The sequence below is a fragment of the Octodon degus genome, unplaced genomic scaffold (assembly GCF_000260255.1).
Source record: "Octodon degus isolate 3935 unplaced genomic scaffold, OctDeg1.0 scaffold00031, whole genome shotgun sequence".
Classification (NCBI taxonomy): Eukaryota; Metazoa; Chordata; class Mammalia; order Rodentia; family Octodontidae; genus Octodon; species Octodon degus.
This window is the reverse complement of record NW_004524607.1, coordinates 15,234,590-15,251,823: the sequence shown is the minus strand read 5'-3', so window position 1 is coordinate 15,251,823 and position 17,234 is coordinate 15,234,590.

Sequence of the window (17,234 nt, the reverse complement as noted above, 5' to 3'; positions counted from 1 at the left end):
GCGCAAGTGCCAGGCAAGCATCAGATAGGTTCTAGCTGAAGCCTACTCCAGAGTGAAGGTTTGAGCTCCCAAGGCAGTTAGTGGAAATCAAAGAATCACATGCTCTCATTATCTCATAACAAACAGATCAGGTTAATAGCTGTCACCACGCTTTACATGCAGCCGCGCATCATTGTGTTATGTTAGTGCTGACATTGGCGTGATTTTCTGTAACTTGACAGTATAATAGGGGTTTGCTTCCAGAAGTTTTCTTTAAAGTTTTGCATACTCTCTCCTGCAGGATGCCTCAAAGGATTTTAATAATTACTGTGTTTAATAGGAAATCCTTCCCTCTTCTAATTGCCTCCTGCAGAAAAGTTGATGAGTGTGCCAGGGTGCCCTGGGGCTGTCCGTCTTTCTGCACAGGGGCCATTACTTCTAACACAGAGCTTTGTCTGATGGACCCTGGGGCAGCCAGGGAGTGTGGGTGGGTGCCAGACTGTCAGAGAGCACCTGGCCTCTGCCTTATTCCAGCCTCTTTTCTCAGGCTGCATCCTGGGCCTTAGCCCTAGCAGGATGGGAGTTGGGGGGACAGAAGATCCTAAAAGACAAGGGCTAACCATGGGGACACGATGAAGGTCTATGGGGTTCTTCTTTTTCAGTTAGCCCCAAAATAGTGCCTGAGCACCTGGCTGGGGCTTGACAGTTTAGGACACAGACCAGGTCTAGAGGAGGCTTCTATGAGCCTAGCATTGTCAGGCCTCAGTTAGCAGGAATGTGTTGGTCCCACACTGGGTCCTTCCCAGAGCCTGGTGTTTTGGGGAGTAGATGTGAATGGCTGCCACTGGGCTTAAGGAAGCAGGTAGAGCCCCCAAAAGAGTCATCTGAAAGCCTTGTTTGTGGAGACAGAGTTGGCAGTATTCTTGTTCCCAAGAGAAGGTCCATGGTTTGCTTCCAGTGGCCTTAGCCTGCCTGGCATCCTGCCTGGTTATTTGCTGCTGTTCTGGGGACTGTTGAAATCATTGAGTTTAAAGCCTTGTATTAGCTTCTGGCCTATATGACAGAACACCTGAGATGTTAGAGGAAAGGGCTTATACAGAGGAAAGGCTTAGTAAGCTCACCATCTTGGCAGTTCCAGTCCTTGATGGCTTAGCGCCATTGCTTTGGACCTTGGGCAAGCAGTACATTATTACAAGAGTACATGGCAGGAAAAACTACTCACATCATAAGCCAGGGAGTAAAATGATTGAGAGGAAGGGCTGGAGTCCCACTATCCCCTTCAAGGACACATCCCCAAAGACCTAAATTCCTCCTACTAGGCCCTGCCTGGTAAAGGTTCCACCAGCTGCCAGCAGTGCCAACATGGGGACCAAGCCTTCTTCAACATATGGGCCCTAGAAGACATTCCTGACCCAGACTGTAGCAGACATGAGGCATACTCTCAGCAGTGCTACAGCCAGGAGCTTGGTGCAGAAATCAGACCTGCCTGGAAATCCAGCTGTGTGACCTTGGGCAACCTTCAAAATCTCTCAGAGCCGTTACGGTCAAACAGTGTCCCCCAGCAAGGTAAGGTGGAGCTCTGGCACCAGGAGCTGTGAATACAGCCTTAGTGGAAGAAACAGGTCTTCACAAAGGTGACTGGGTTAATCCAAGGATATTAGAATGGTCCTTTAGCCAATGTGACTGCATAGGCACCTCAAGAGGGTATGAATGACGGGGCTCAGGGAGAAGGTGGTGAGAAGATGGGAGCGATGCTGTCACCAACCAAGGAGAACCTGGGGCTGCCAGAAGGACCAAGAAAGGGCCAGGAACAGATGACATTAGACTCTGGACTTCTGCTTTCCAGGACTACAGGGAAATTAACTCCTGTTACCCTGAGTCATGGATTTGTGGCACTCTCTTACAGCAGCACTAGGACAAAGATACAACCATGGGATGGCCGCAGTCACGGTAAGGGTAACACCAACTCCAAATTGTTGTGGGCTTATGTGAGATCACAGAAAACATTTAGTGAGCTGCTAGGCACTGGGGACAGCTAAGGAACTGCCAGCTTTAATTCCCCAGGCACTCCAGGGCCCTTTTCCCAACCTGCTGAATATTAGCTTGACCTTGGCATCGCACCACTTGAATTTTATTTCATATTTTATTTTGTTGGCTGTGAGTGGGAGAAGGCCAGAGATCTCAGAGACCCACATGATAATGTATGCAGAATGTGAAATGCCATGTAGAAGGCTGAGCCAAGAGCTCTCTCTCTCTCTCTCTCTCTCTCTCTCTCTCTCTCTCTCTCTCTCCTCTCTCTTCTCTCTCTTTCTCTCTCTCGGTCAGAACATAGGTGCTTAGCCAATGCCCATGAGAAGAGGCCCAGAGCAGAGGCAGGCAAGCACCTCTGAGGCATCCTCCAGCTCTTACAGAGGAGAGCAGTGATTCTTCTGTAAATAAACCATCCCACCTGCTCTTGCTGCCTATTTTCCTAATCTCTTCCCTCCCCCACCTCATCTTCTTCCCCTTCCTAATGGGTCCAACTTGCAGATTCCTGGCTCTTAGGTATCTCTTGCAGCATACTAATTAAACGTTTCAAATGCTTCTTATCTATGGTTAAGTGAAGATAAAATTTTAATGATTTAATTAGCAAGCTCTAGGAAAAAAAAATCATAATGAAGAAAGGCATTTGCAACTGTCGTGGGCTTTGTGTGTTCCTGTGTAATACTGGTTTGGAGCCATGTGAGGCTGGGCCAGAAATGTTCTTTGCCCCACTGCCCAAGAGCAGAGACCCATTTGGTCCCCCGAGAGGGGGCGGTGTGATCTAGGCTCCTTTCACCTCCAGGTGCTGGGAGAGGAGTCCTGAAAGTGTAGACACTTTGACCCTGAGGTCGACGTAGCAAAGCACCTGATGCTGCTTCTACAGGAGGCTCTGGAAACTGCTCCGTTTGTCACATGTGCTCATGACTTCTACATTTTTCTTTTGGCATCTGGTTCTTTTATTTTCAGTGTGGGTAACCGAATACTTTCAGCCACATTAGCGTTCAGAGTTTAGTAAAAGAAAACTTTCATGGCTTTAGGGAGGATGGGGTTTGAATGGGAAAATTAATGGCTTTGTTTGAAGTGTTTTGGGTTTGGGAGACTCTGTAGGCTCCCATCTTTCGAAGTGGATTTTTTCTTAATGCAATGAGGCTGGCAGAAGAGCCCCCTTATAGAAAGAGCTTTCTCTCAGGGGTGCTGTTCTGCTCACCCCATCTCCTTTATGTTCCTTTTTCCACTCATTACCAACCGCAGATCCACAAATTCCCCAAATGGCTCTGGTGGAAGCAGAGTGTGGCGTGTTTATTTGGCAGAAGGTATCACATCCTGAAAAGCCAGAGGGCAGCATCTCCTGGGCCAGCCCTGGCACAGGGAGTGGCAGCTTATGCCCAGCTGCTTGGCAAATTGGCTCCCAAGGGGAGACCCCATGTAACCCCTGGCATTGAACAAACCCAACCAGGAACATGGTCCCTGCCCTCCCTTGACTGCATGATGCATGCCCACATGGCTTCCATGCCACCTGCTTGGGGCTGAGTGCCCATGTCCATGTGCCACACAGGATGAGCAGGGCCTGGCACCTGGTGGGATTCCCTGGGCTTTGGTATAGGTCATTGTAGGTGGCTTCCTAAGAAGCAGTGGAGCAAGCACAGGACTGGTGGGGGTTCACACTCTTGGCCACATCCACCTGCCCTCATCACCCAGAGCCAGGCACGGATGAACAGGCATAGCCCTGAGGCTGTCGACATAGTCTTCAGCCTGCCACCCTGCTTCTACTCACCTGGTCCTTCTCACAGAAGTGACAGTAAAGATGCTTGCACAGCTGGTCACCCCACCTTCCACCCAACCCTGGTGTCCTAGTATGGCCCTGTATGACTCTGGTTGGCCTCCTTTGCCGAGGCTGCGATCATAGAAAGATCATACTGATTTAGCACACCCTGGGCATCCTGAAGGCCCCCCTCACAGTGCATTCTGCTGATCTCCACAGCCAGAAGACACTCCTATAGTCCTGGAGCTCAAAAACACCTGAGAATTTATGTCCTTCTGTACTCTCTAGTCTTCAATTACTGTTGACACATATGAGCTAGGATAAAAAAAAAAAAAAAAAAAACAACTCAGTGAATATTTAGATTAAGAACTTCTATTATGATAAAATACATTTTTATTCACCCACCCTCAAAATATTCCCCAGTCCTTTAAGTACACTTCCTCGGGGCTGGTGAGATGGCTCAGTGGTCTAAAGCACCTACTTAGAACAAGCTTAGCAAAAAAGCACAGGGACCGTGGTTCAATCCCCCAGCCCCACATGCCAGCCAGCCCCGCTCCCTGGTGGGCTGAGCTGGCCACACACACACACACACACACACACACACACACACACAAATAAATAAAATTTTTAAAAAAAGTACACTTCCTCATGATTCGTCTACTTTCTGAAGCAGTTCTGCAAGTCCTCTTTCGCGAGTGTCATTAGTTGTGCCATCCTGGCTTCCCTGATGTGCTGAGATAATTCAAGTGGTTTCCCTTTCACGGTTATTTTGACTTCTGGGAAGATCCAGAAGAGGCACAGTGCCAGAGCCAGTGAATAAAGTGAAGGAAGACACACAGATACGTTTTTCTGAGCCTGCCTTCCTGCTGGATGGTGCTCAGCAACAGCATCCACATTATTATTACTATTATTTTTTAACACATTTCATAAAGATAGCACACGTCCAGAACTGCTGCTGAAAGTGGCCATGGGATAAGCATGTTCAAGTGAGGGGAAAGATTTTGACACCATGTGTCTTTTAGTGTAATAAATGTTCAGAATTTATTTGCTGCATATTTTGATGACTCCCTGAATAAACATATATACACATAGTTAATATATCTGACATAGTACATATAATGTACATATGCTATGATTCTTAAAATGCAACCTAAATATAGCAGTAGATCTGTCTGGCTGGAATAGCTGTGGGTTTTCTTCCATAGCAACTTCCCATGCTCTTCCAAAGGGGGATGCTGTACCTGCTTGAGGTAGTGGTTGGTTAGGGACACATTCTTATGGGACATCTTCCTCTCTGGCCTTACCCCCGCCTGTGCTTCCTGGGGTCACTTCCCATATAATCCACCTGTTTTTGCCTTTGCCTCCCAGTCTGCTCCTAAGAAAATTAAAATAAGGACCCCCATCACTTCCATACACTCACCTCCTCACCTGCCAGTGGAGGAGCCATGCCACCCTCCTTCCCTGAGTAGCCTGGTGTCCAAGCCACCTGTAGGCTCAGTGTCCTCTTGTGTGATGTCATTCGGTTTCAACCTAAAATTGGTTCAATAGGAGTCTCTTTTGTTAGAATTCCAACCAAGGGAGAAGGACTTAATTTGTCACTTGGTGATGGGACTTGGTGGTAGAGTCTCCCCCAAGGTATCTGGCGGGGTCTCCAATTCAGAAGCTGCCCTTAGATTAGACAGAGTGTGATTCAGAGCTACAGACATTTGATTCACTCTCCATGACCTTCCCTTCTTCTCAGCCCTAGAGTCCTATCCATGGGACATCAGTAGATTTCTCAGGTTCCCTTTGGGCTCAACTAATAAGGACCCTGCAAAGGACTCCAGGGGGGTAAAGAGCAAGGCCAGGTGTTGGCTTCCTGTCTCCTTCCTGTGTGATGGTCCTAGGCCAGTTGTGTCCCTTTACTGAAGCCAGGGTCATCTCAATGTGGGTCCTTCTATGCCACTCTCTGCTCCTTGGTTCATGATCAAATCTCTCCTCAGTTGCTGCTTTGCTTTCCCTGTCACCCATGCTGTCCCAGAGCCTTCTCCTCTGTTTCTAAATAGGCTCTTTCCTTAGCCTGTCTCTAGTTGTCTTAATCTGAGTGTGTCATTTCTCCTGATGGATACTGACAGAGATGTCCCTTTCAATAGAGCCAAGCCATGTGGGTCACTGCTCCTTTCAAACAAATGTGTGAATTTGGGGTTCAGTAGACACAGAGAGTGTCTGCCCCCACACTCTGAGGTAGCACTGACATTAGGGTCCTCTTGGAGGAAATTAGCTCTTTGGGGTCTGCTTTTCCTCCTACTAACTTCATCCCTTTGTTTCAGAGATGGGAACTACAGGATGAGATATTTATGCCAAGAAACCTTTTTCCTGTCATTAATATGTTAACAAAAGCTGTCAAATAGCAGTCATAGCCGACAGTATTTGCCGCTGGCAGAGACTGCACGCTGCCAGACAAGGTTGTGTCTATTCTGCAGAAGCTCGACTTCCTTTGCCAGGATATCTTGGCATTGGAGGTCACCGAGTCCCACTAGGGGACTTACCTACCCTGTCAACAGTGACAGCATCTCATGTATGAATAATGCCTTTACGAAGCACCTCGAAATTCCTCCCTGCAGGAAGGTGGGCACCATCCCGTATGCAAGGCCAGGAGCAGTGGGAGGAGGAGAGGGAAGAGAGGGATAAATGCCAAGTACAGGGGTTGGCTAGATGTTCAGGGGCCACAGAAAGATGGACGTATAGATAAGCGGCTGCATAGATGCACTGAGAGGTCAGTGGTGCTGCTGAAAGGCTTTAGGATATTAATATCAGAACAGCAAGCAGAGAAGCTACTGGTGTGGATGTGATGGGTGCTGTGGGTGCTTCAAGCATGCAGAATGGGGGAACCTGAGCAACCCATGGGAAGGATGTATCAGCCACCTATTGCCATAATGCTGCTACATAACAAATCACCCCAATCTCAGTGGCTGAGAACAACAATGTCTAATCTGAGTTTCAGCAGAGGGTTGGATGATCTCGATGGGTTTGGCTGAGGTGGTTCTGACTGAAGTCTCTCTTTCCTCTCAGAAGCAGGAGAAGGATTGACTAAGCACTTTTAGGTCATGACAGAAAGAGGACAAAAAGAAAAATGCAAGTGCCTGAGTACTCTTGGGGCAAAGGTTTGGCTATAGTGTGCATCACGCCTTCTCATTCTGCTGGATTACACAAGTCACACAAGTGAGGCAAAGTCATTGGTTCAAACATACTCCGATCCTCTAATGGGGAGATCTGCAGGCACAGGGTAAGGGGCATGGCTACAGGAGGACTGAGGAACTAGGAGTGACACGGTTCACCATGGTGGGCTGAGGGAGGTGAGGGGGCATAAGAACAAGAGGTGAGAGTGGACTACTTAGCAGAGCCCCAATTTGTCTGGCCAGCTCTTACTCTTCTCTCATCATTCCTTCTCACTGGCTCTGTTTTTTCTCAGTCACTGGATTATTAACACTTTGAGCGAGACTCAGTGATGTCTCCCACTTTGCCAGTCCTGGAATCCCACTGGCCAGCTGCCCCTATCACCTGGATAATTATTGTGGGCCTTTGAAGTGCTGGGTTCTTCAGAATGGGAGGATGACTTCTCATTCCTCTTGGGGATCTCCAAGAACACTTTGGAGACACATCTTTTAAATTCCTTTAAATCTGAACAGCAACTTTAAACTAATCTGAAAGCAAACTTCTCTCCATGCCTGGGAAGGCTTCTAATCTCATAAAATAAAATAAAATAAAATAAAATAAATAAAATAAAATAAAATAAAATAAAATAAAATAGCAAACATACATTCAAAACCTTTGGCCTGTGTGGAAATTAGAAGAGAGAACATCAACCTGACTTCAGATGCAAACTTTCAGACTTTTCCGGAGGAGGATGTGAGACTTCCTCAACTTCCTGCACTCATCTGTTACTCTAGACCCTTCACCTAAAATATTCCACACTTAAGGTACATTTCCCAAGAAAAGTTTTGAGCTTAGTGTCCTCTCTGTAGTGTCTCTCTGACTTTGTAGCTATGTTCCAAGACCCAGAAGAGCTCAAATGAGATGATCCTCTAGTCCTAGTGTGTTTCTCAGCTTTCCTGTTGCTGAGACAAAGTATCAGACATCCACAGTTTAAAAGAGGAGAGGTTTACTTGGCTCATGATTTCTGGGAGTCAGTCCATGGCTAGCCAGTTCCAAGGCAGTGACCGCATGGTGAAAGATATGATGGAGCACAGCTGCTTAGTTCTCGGTTCTAGGAAGCAGAGCAGGGGAGCAAGGCTAGAAGGGAAGGGGCCAGGGACCACACATAGACTAAAGGTCACACTTCTATGACCCACCCAGACACACCCAGAAGTGTGCCCTACTAGGTAGGTAGTAGGTAGCTCTCCAGCCAATCAAGTTGACACAACTAAACTTCACCCTCACTCCCAGACACCCTAGTCCTGAGCCAGGAGGTCACAGTGAAATCACGATGCTGGGCACAGTATGCCTGCACCAGAATCCTGCTGTGCCCTCCAAATGCAACCCTAAAGATTTCTTATCCCCACAGGGCCTTGCTAAGTATAGGATCATATTGTCAGAAATAGCCATTCAATGCCTGCAATGAATAATAATTCTCTTAGCATATTAAAGGACACAAAATTGTAACCAGTAACAGCTTTGTTTTTTCTTTTTAGTACTAGGGATTAAACCCAAAGCTTTTTCACTGAGCTATATCCCCACTGAGCTATATCCCGAGCCCCTTTTTTGTATTATAATTAAAAAAAAATTTAGGGAGTATTTTGCTAAATCATTTAGTTTCCCAGGCTAGGTTCAAATTTGATCCTCCTGCATCAGACTTCCATAGGCATACAATATTATGCCCAGCCTGATTGTGAGCCTTGATAGTGTTTGGTGTGTCTGATTAACTGTGAACATCCAGAAATGACTCTGCTCAGGATTCCTATCAGTGAGTAGGAGACATGTTTGCAGGTGATGTCCCATTTCTCCAGCATGGTTGGGAAAGTCTTCTTGTGGTTTCCATTTTCTCAGCCCCTGCTGCTCCCAGGTTGCAAATCAACTTTAAGAAGTAGGTCAATAAATCAAGAATTGTGCTCAACATTTTTGTTTGGTCTACCTCATCTGACACTTCCTGGGGAGCCCATTCACTCTCCACTCTGACCCTGCTTCCTCCCATGTAAAGGCCAGGCTTTAAATGCCACTTAAGTGGGGTGAAGGGGCACTTAGGATCTGGGAGAATGGGACAAGCAGATGAGGATTCCCTGTAGCACTGTTCCTCATCCATTATGCATTTCATTGATCTGACCCAGGGGTTCTCTATGCTGTTGCTGGAGCCTGAGAAGATGTGAGTGCTTCTTGCTTTTATACTCCCATAGGTCAAGGAGCATCTTTCTGGATAGCAGAGGAGTAGAAGCAGGGAGCTCCAGGAAGTTCTGTCATGATCCTTCATTTTTCTGGTGGTGAAGGCTGAGGACATAGGCTTCATTAGCAGGCTGCTGACCGCGGAGGGGCCACTTTGCCCAATTGATGGAAGCACAGCTGGGACCAGAGGGACTGCTGAGAGTATCAGAGGAATCTTGTATCCCTCAGGGTCTCCATCACCTCCGGCCATTCATCTTGCTGACAGACCTCAGCAAGGGAATGCTGTATTTCTGGAATCTGAGTTTCAGATTTGTTCACTTACAGGCTTCTGCTGGAGGGAAGACAGGGGCTTGGTTCAGACAAAGAGGCCAGAGGTGTGAGTCTCTGCAACGCTGTGTACAGTTCTAGGCACGCCTGTGGGTCATCTGCAGGGCCAGCTCTCTGGGAGCAGTGGCTGGAGGAATTGGGTGCAGGTACAAGCACAGGGCACCTGCACTCTTCAGGCACACACCAGGAGGTCACTGAGACCTCAGTCCCCTGCCCTGGGAAATGCCCAAATGCAGAGACAAAGAAAAGCAATCAATTGTTGGCTATACATCTAGGGTCCTTTGCCAGTGTCATGTTTGCTTGACATAATTCTTGCTTCACAGAACTTTGGATTCTAAGCTCCAGTGAAACGTGGCTTTGCATACTAGTCACAGGAGAAAGAAGAATCTCCTTCAGTGGGGTCTGGCTGGGGAATGTGAGATCCCTTATGATAGCCACACCCTACCCTGCTTCTGCCACCTCCCTGATCCCTGTGCCCTGCCAGTGAGCCTTGGGAACCTCTGGTCAGGATTCCCAAGAGCCTTCAGGGATGAGCACTAGCTCGGGGCAGTCAGCAGGGCTGGGAAGGAGCAGCTAACTCATGGTGTGAACTCCACCATTAGCCCTCCTAGACTCTGCTATAAAGAGTGCCAGTGGTCTCTCCGGGGGCAGAGGTAAATACCTGATAGTATCTATCAGGTGGCTTGGAGTGTGTACCCTGGGAAGGCAGCTGGAAGCCCTAAGGCTCCCTTCCTACGAAGGTTTGGAAACAGGGTCTTTGAAGGCGGCCTGGGGAAGAGGACCCCCTCGGGGGTGAACTCTACCACTAACTGCTGGGGTCCTTGCAGGAGGATGAATTGTGCAACCATAAGCCACAGAGAGAGGTGCACATGAATGCAGGCAGAGTGGAGCGAGGGGCCTGAGAGTCATGGAGCGCTGAGAACTGCCAACCCCTCCACCTCTCTCCTGGAGTGAAACCAGGAATGGTTCTTCCCTTTGAGACTCAGGAAAGAGCCAGCCCTGCTGACACCTTGGGCATAGCCTTGGCAGCGCTATGAAAGGATATGCTCTGTAGTTTCAAGCCCTAGCAGTCCTGCAAAACCCACATTACTCTCAGTCCTGTCTCCTATTTTAAGAGCTAGACGGGACCTCTTGGTGATGATTTGGTGAGATCTATCGAGTGTCAAGTGTCTTTGCCTTTCACTCCTAGCTATTCCTCCACCAAGATTTATCCTACAGGCGTGCTACACAGGGGCTTGGACACAATATGTACCAGGCACTCTCTCCACCACTGTCGAAGTTAGCGATGCAGGAAAGCAAGAGTGTGCCTGAGCAGTGGCAGCGCTTTCACTCAATGGACTGCAATGTGGTCGTGAAAAAGTTCTTTGTGGACCAACGTGAAACAATACCCAAGACTTACTTGTTCCTTAATAAAAATCAAGATATTAGCGTATGGAGTATAAGTCACTTTGAAATTGAGAAAATTGGATACAATTGAATTTTGTTATTTGTGGTAACTTTGTTTTATGTACCATGAACACTGAATCAGCCAATATTGAGCCACTGACTATTGGGGAAATACAAGGTTAGGTTCTCACCAGGCTGTGGTCACACCTTTTTATTGTGACATATCCTTGTTTTGCATGTGCTTCTCTGTAATTGACACCTTCCTTTGTACATATTGTTGTTTCATTCACATTGAATTCTCGACTAACAGTAGGGGCTCATGGCTGAAAGAAGCTTATCCAACACATGCTTTTTCTCCCTGGGGCATATGGCAGCCTCCTTCTGCTCAGGAACAATAGACAGTGCTTCAGCACCAGGCTTGGGGACCATGTGAGATCAACCTCGCCAACTACATACACAGAAGCAAGAATGCAACACTGCTGCCTGGCAAGCATGAGGTCCTGAGTTCGATTCCGGTCCTAGGGATCGAAAACAGGACCTTGCCCTTGCCAGGCATTTATGCCAGGCATTATGGGTCTATCTCCTGGGCCCCTGAATTTGATTCCTGATTGCTCCCCCCAAATGCAACACAATTGAGCAGGGACCCGATACTTGGTCACAGCATGGGAACTGTGGGAAGGAGGCAGAAAACATTGCCCTGAGTGACGTTATGGAGACTTGTGGATGGAGTGACAGAATCTGTGGCTGCTCTGCTCATGTTTGACATTGACCCTTAGAGTCCCCTGAGTGTCAATTTTGTGGTAATCAATAAATGTCTGTATGCAGGTGGGTTCCCAAGTAGGGACGGAACCTTCGAGGAATGAGACTAGATTCTGTGTGTGTGTGTGTGTGTGTGTGTGTGTGTGTGTGTGAGAGAGAGAGAGAGAGAGAGAGAGAGAGAGAGAGAGAGAGAGAGACAGTGTGCTCCTGGGTGTGGACACTACTTTTGAAGGACAAGGCGATGGCCAAAGACCTCTGCTCATCTGAAGAGGGGCAGGTCAGGAGAGGGAGGACCCTGGCTTTCACTGCAGCCCTCCACCTTGTCCTGAGATGTCCCCTCTGTGAAAGCAATCGCTGTGTTTAATTTTTAAAAATGCAATTTCTTGTGTTCAAGTGCCACATTTTCTTTACCTGTTTGGTTGGTTTTTGTTTTGTTCTGGGGACTGAATTCAGGGCTTGGTGCTCCCCAGGCAGGCACTTATGCTGCTGAGCTATCTCCCCAGCTCTACCTCTTCATCTGTTGGAGGACATACACACTACTTATAAGAACTAGCTGTTCTGAGTTGTGCTGCTATAAACATGGGCATGCATATTTTGCTGTGGTGTGGTGTCTTTAACTCTTTTGGGAAGAGATAAAAAGGGAAATAGCTATACATAATGGAGTACTACACTGTCATAAAGAAAGATAAATTTGAGTCTTTTGTAGGAAGATAGATGCACCACGAGATCATGTTAAGTGAAATAAATCAAGCGTGCAAGCTTAAATATCACATAACTCTCATATGAGGAGCTGAAAGTATAAATCATTCTTAAAAATACAAGACAAGAGAAAACAGGAAGATAGATCTTTAGTGAATGAGGAGGAAATACAGAAACAGAAGGGGAGGAATAAAAGTAATTATGATATGTTATATGCTAAGTGCATGTACCTACCTACCCCCTTAAGATGAATATAAGCAAACATGTACTAATAAAAAATTGAGAAAACCGAATCTTTAAAAAAAATCTTTGGTCCTGCCATTGGTGAGGCTATTCTTGGTTCTTGAGCTAAGAACTGAAGCTGTCAGTTTGCAAAATTGAAGGTAAGTTTGGTGTTTGTTAAGTGAAAGAGAAAAAAATGTAATTTATTACAAGCTACTAGCTACAGCAATTGGAGGGTCAGGGTAGACTCTCCACGGTGAGGACACCCTGAATGAATTCCCTCTATTCTGCTGGACAGCACGCAGACCCATGACCTTCTCAAAGCTGCCAACTTCATCTCAGGTCAGCATCTGGGGGGGGGGGAGAAGGGCTCCTTAACTGAGCCCATGGACAAAAGGGAACTGAGGCAGAGGGGCTTAAGGGGCTTGACTGCACCTTACAGGTTCTTGGTGTTAGATCAATATGCACTTCTAGGTCTCCTGATTATGGCTTGTGATTTCTCCACGGGATCTAAAATGGAACTAGAACTAAGAGGCAAGAGCAAGAGTTCACTGCACTGAAATTCTATTGTTTTATTTGGCAGTAGAACTTGACCCCAGAGCCTCTGCACTGAACTATATCTCCAAACCTACCTACCTACCTACCTACCTACCTACCTTCCTTCCTTCCTATCTTTCTTCCTTCCTTTCTTCCTTCCTTCCTTCCTTCCTTCCTTCCTTCCTTCCTTCCTTCCTTCCTTCCTTTCTTTCTTTCTTTCTTTCTTTCTTTTTTTCTTTCTTTCTTTCTTTCTCTTTCTCTTTTTTTGTATTTTAGGGAAGGGTCTACAGGATGTTCAGGGTCTCACTACTAGATCGGACCCGTAGTGATCGTCCTGTTTACAGCCTCCCAAAAGCTGGGATTACAGGTGCGTGCCACCACCCCGAGTCTCTATTGTAGTCTCAATGTGCCCCTGGGAGGGGGTGGGGCCAGCATGGCAGACTCAGGGATCAACAACCTGGCCCTTGCGCCTGCTTGCAGGTGCTTTAATCCACTGAGTTATTTGGCCGGCCCTCCAAACTTTACTTTCTATTTTTATTTGAGATAAGAGTTCTATGCTAGGCACAAACTTGCCATCCTCCTGCCTCATCAGCCTTGATCACAGACCTGCATCACCACACTGGTTTACAGTGTTCTTTGTGAGTTTCCTGCCAGCTACTGGTGTGACATCTGGTTCCCCGAGTACACTGGTTAGCATGACAGCTCTAGAGGGCTCAACAGTGCTGGCCTCTGGACCTCTTTTGTTTTCTTTGGTGTAACTAACTGTAAGAAGGAATCTCAGCAAACCTTTGTGGGGTACACACATGAGTGTGGGGACACATTCTTCACAGTGAATTCACAGGAAGGACTTGGGGCAGTCTCGTGGAAACCATGGGCACTGAGTGGACAGTTGTTGGTGACAAAGGCTACTTTTCCTGCTTTCTTGCCTGAACTGTATTCAAGGATGTGTCCTATGACCCTGCATGTGTGGCAGAGATGTGTCTTTACTTCCTCCCAAGGGCTGTGGTCTCAGTCTCTGCTCAGTGGGGACACTGCAGCTCTGTGTCACCAGTTGTAACCACTTACTTTAACGTGTATATGTGGCTGGGGGGCACTGGGAATGCAATCTAGAACCTTTACAGTGAGCTACAGCCCCAGTCCTCCTTGTTTTTCTAATTTTTGTTTTGAGACAGGTCACACTCAGTTGTTAAGTTGCCTAGTTTGGCTTTGAACTTATGATCCTCCTGCCTCAGCTTCCCAGAGTGCTAGGGTCGTAAGTGTGTACCATCCTGCCTGGCCCCAGTTATGTTTTAAATGCAATTGCTGGGAGGTGCCACTTATTGCACAGGTGGGTGCTGGTCCCTGTGTCCAATTTCAATGTCTTCACTGTAGGCATGTGGAACCCTGCAGATAAAAGATGTCCAAATGCCACAAGGAGCCAACCTCCTCTTCCCGAGCAGGCACCGTGAGAGGTGAAGACAGCGAAGACAGCGCCGCTCACATTCTGCCTGTCCCAGTTGCACCCTGCCCCTTATGTCATTGCTCAGTGCCAAGAAACAAGACACATGCCATATGCTCACTGCGTTCTGAAGCCTGGGACTCCACACACATCGGTGGTGTTCGCACACAGAGGGAGGTGTGATCAGAGCTGCCACCCAGAGTCGCTTGTGCCTGTCCGGGGTCTCTACATCCTCCCTGGCCACATCCAGCAGGCACAGATGGTGTTGATGGTGTCAGAATTCCAGACATAGAGCATATGTCCTCAAGCAGACAAGGTGCTAAATTAATTCTAAACACCCATGTTAAAGCCCCCTCCTGCAACACTGCTCTCTGCATAAATAGTGTCTGTGTTCTACATTTCCCGCTACGGGCTCCGCGGATGTGAGGAGCTGGGCTGGGCTTCATTGGAGAGTATTGGACAAGCTCCCTAACAGCTTTGTCTCCATGAGGGGAAACAGGAGAACCCCGGGCAGATGCTAAACAGAAGGCTTGAGCAGAGGAAAACGGGGGGTGGGGTCTCATCTCCTGGTTGTTTATTTGTGACTGCAGTCCTGAGGGTAGAACCCAGGGCCTTCCCACTGGGCTACGCTGCAGGCCTTTTTATTTTTTATTTTGAGGCAGGTTCTCACTAAGTTGCTATGTTGTCCAGCCTGGATTTGAACTTGTGATCCTCCTGCCTCAGCCTTCCAGAGTGCCTGGCTGCTCACCTCCTGTTTAGGTACAAGGTATCTTGGTCCCCAGCAGGGCACTGTTTCTGTACCTGCAAGGAAAACAGCTCCTTCTGGTTCCTTCATTCTCTTCTGAGGTAGGGGCTGCAGCCACTGAACCCTGGAGTCTGGGCCCCTTGACTGAGTTCTGCCTCTCTTTCTCTCTGCCTTCACCACAGCCAGTTCACTCCACGTATTCATGGACCCTACAGGCAACCTCCGAGCTCCTGCTATGAGCTTGAGGTACACAGGTTTGGGCCCAAACTAGCATCCTGGCCTGAGGATGTCAAAAGAAAGTCTAGGTATGTGTTTAGAAGAAGGGAAATGATGGACAAGCAAGACCCCAGAGCCCCTGAGGCTGGTGCTGAGCCTTTTTGTTCTCCTCCCCACTTCTGTTCCAGCCTCTAGGTGTCTCTCTCTCTTCCTAGGCAGCCAGGTCCTGGGCTGGGTGGAGTGGAGACAAACCCATGCCCCTGGGTTCCTCCAAGCCCTTCACTGACAGATCCATGAACTGTTCTTTTATGACACTAAGTTTGGAGGGATGGAGGGGTAGCTTGAGACAAGGTTTTGCTATGTAGCCCAGGCTGTCCTTAAACTTGTCACAATTCTCCTGACTCACCTTCTTGGGTGCTGGGATTACAGGTATGCACCACCATGTCTGGCAGGAGGAGTTTTTTAAAAAAACACACAGTAAGTTACTACAATAATACTAAAACCTCAGCTCATTCTTCCCTCTCCTCAAGTCCTGGGAGCCTACACTGGGTCAAAATATCCTTTTCCTTTGCCAGGCATGGTGACACACACTTGTAATCCAAGAAATCTAGGAGGCTGAAGCAGGAGGATTGAAGTTCAAGACCAGCCTAATTATATAGCAAGACTTTCTCCAAATTGAAAAAATAAAAATTGTCTAGGGCTATAGTTCAGTGCAAAGGGCCTAGGTTCAATTCTCAGTACTAATTAAAAAAAATACCCCCATCCTGTGGACTCCCCAACCCCTCAATCCTGAGACTTGGATGCACTGTTCCCAGCATATTCTCTCCCCATCTCTGCTTCTTCCCTCTGCACAAGCCTCTGTCATTCCCAGATTAAGATGAGGAAATCAAAGCTCAGAAGGCTGGAGACATTCCAGGCTGGGGAAATTCCCAGGTTGGCAGACAGAAGTGTAAGTAGCAGGACTGGTGTTTCTGTGGCTGGAGTGACTGAAAGAAGCAGGGGTACAGCAGGACTCAGGAGTCACCCAAGGCCAGGACTTCCAATCTGTGGGTTGGGAGCATGGGGACTCAGCCAGACCAGGGTGGAACGAGTGTACGTAGTAGTGGAGAGAAGCTGGTGGACTTCAGCCATCAGTAACTTTCTGGGCTCAGAGGCCCCTGAGCTGTCTGGTGCTAATGAGAGAAAAGAGAGTTTTACACGACCATCAGAACCTCTGCAGATGAGCCACAGAGCCTGAAAGCAGCTACAGGGCTGGAACCTGGGGTCTCTCCAGCTGATGTGAATTCTGCAGATGACTTCAGGTAGGAACAAGTAAGTGGGAGGGGACTGGGGACTGGCATTGCACAGGTGTGACAAGGCCTTTGGGACCTGCAGGACAGTGCTCTGCTTTCAGCCTCTGGGACCACTGGGAAGTAGCTTGGGGAGTGTCAGGCTCCTGGAGCTGCTGTCACTCCTTACTGGCATGGAAGTGTGACAGTGTCTGAGACTCCGTTAGGGTACAACAATGTGAATGTACTTAATGGGTTTTGAACATCATGAGCAGCTTGTAGCTCTTTAATCACACAATATGGTGATATACTAAGTAAAATAATTTTAAGCTACAGGGTGGTCTATCACTGTCTTCTCAGCTACTGAGGAGGCTGAGGCAGGAGGATTGCAAGTTCAAGCCCAGTCTGGGTAATTTGGTGACTTAGTGAGACTCTGTCTCAAAATAAAAAATAAAAGAAAGGGCTGGGAGTGTAGCTCAAAGCTACCTGGGTTCGATCAATCTCCAATAACAACAACAA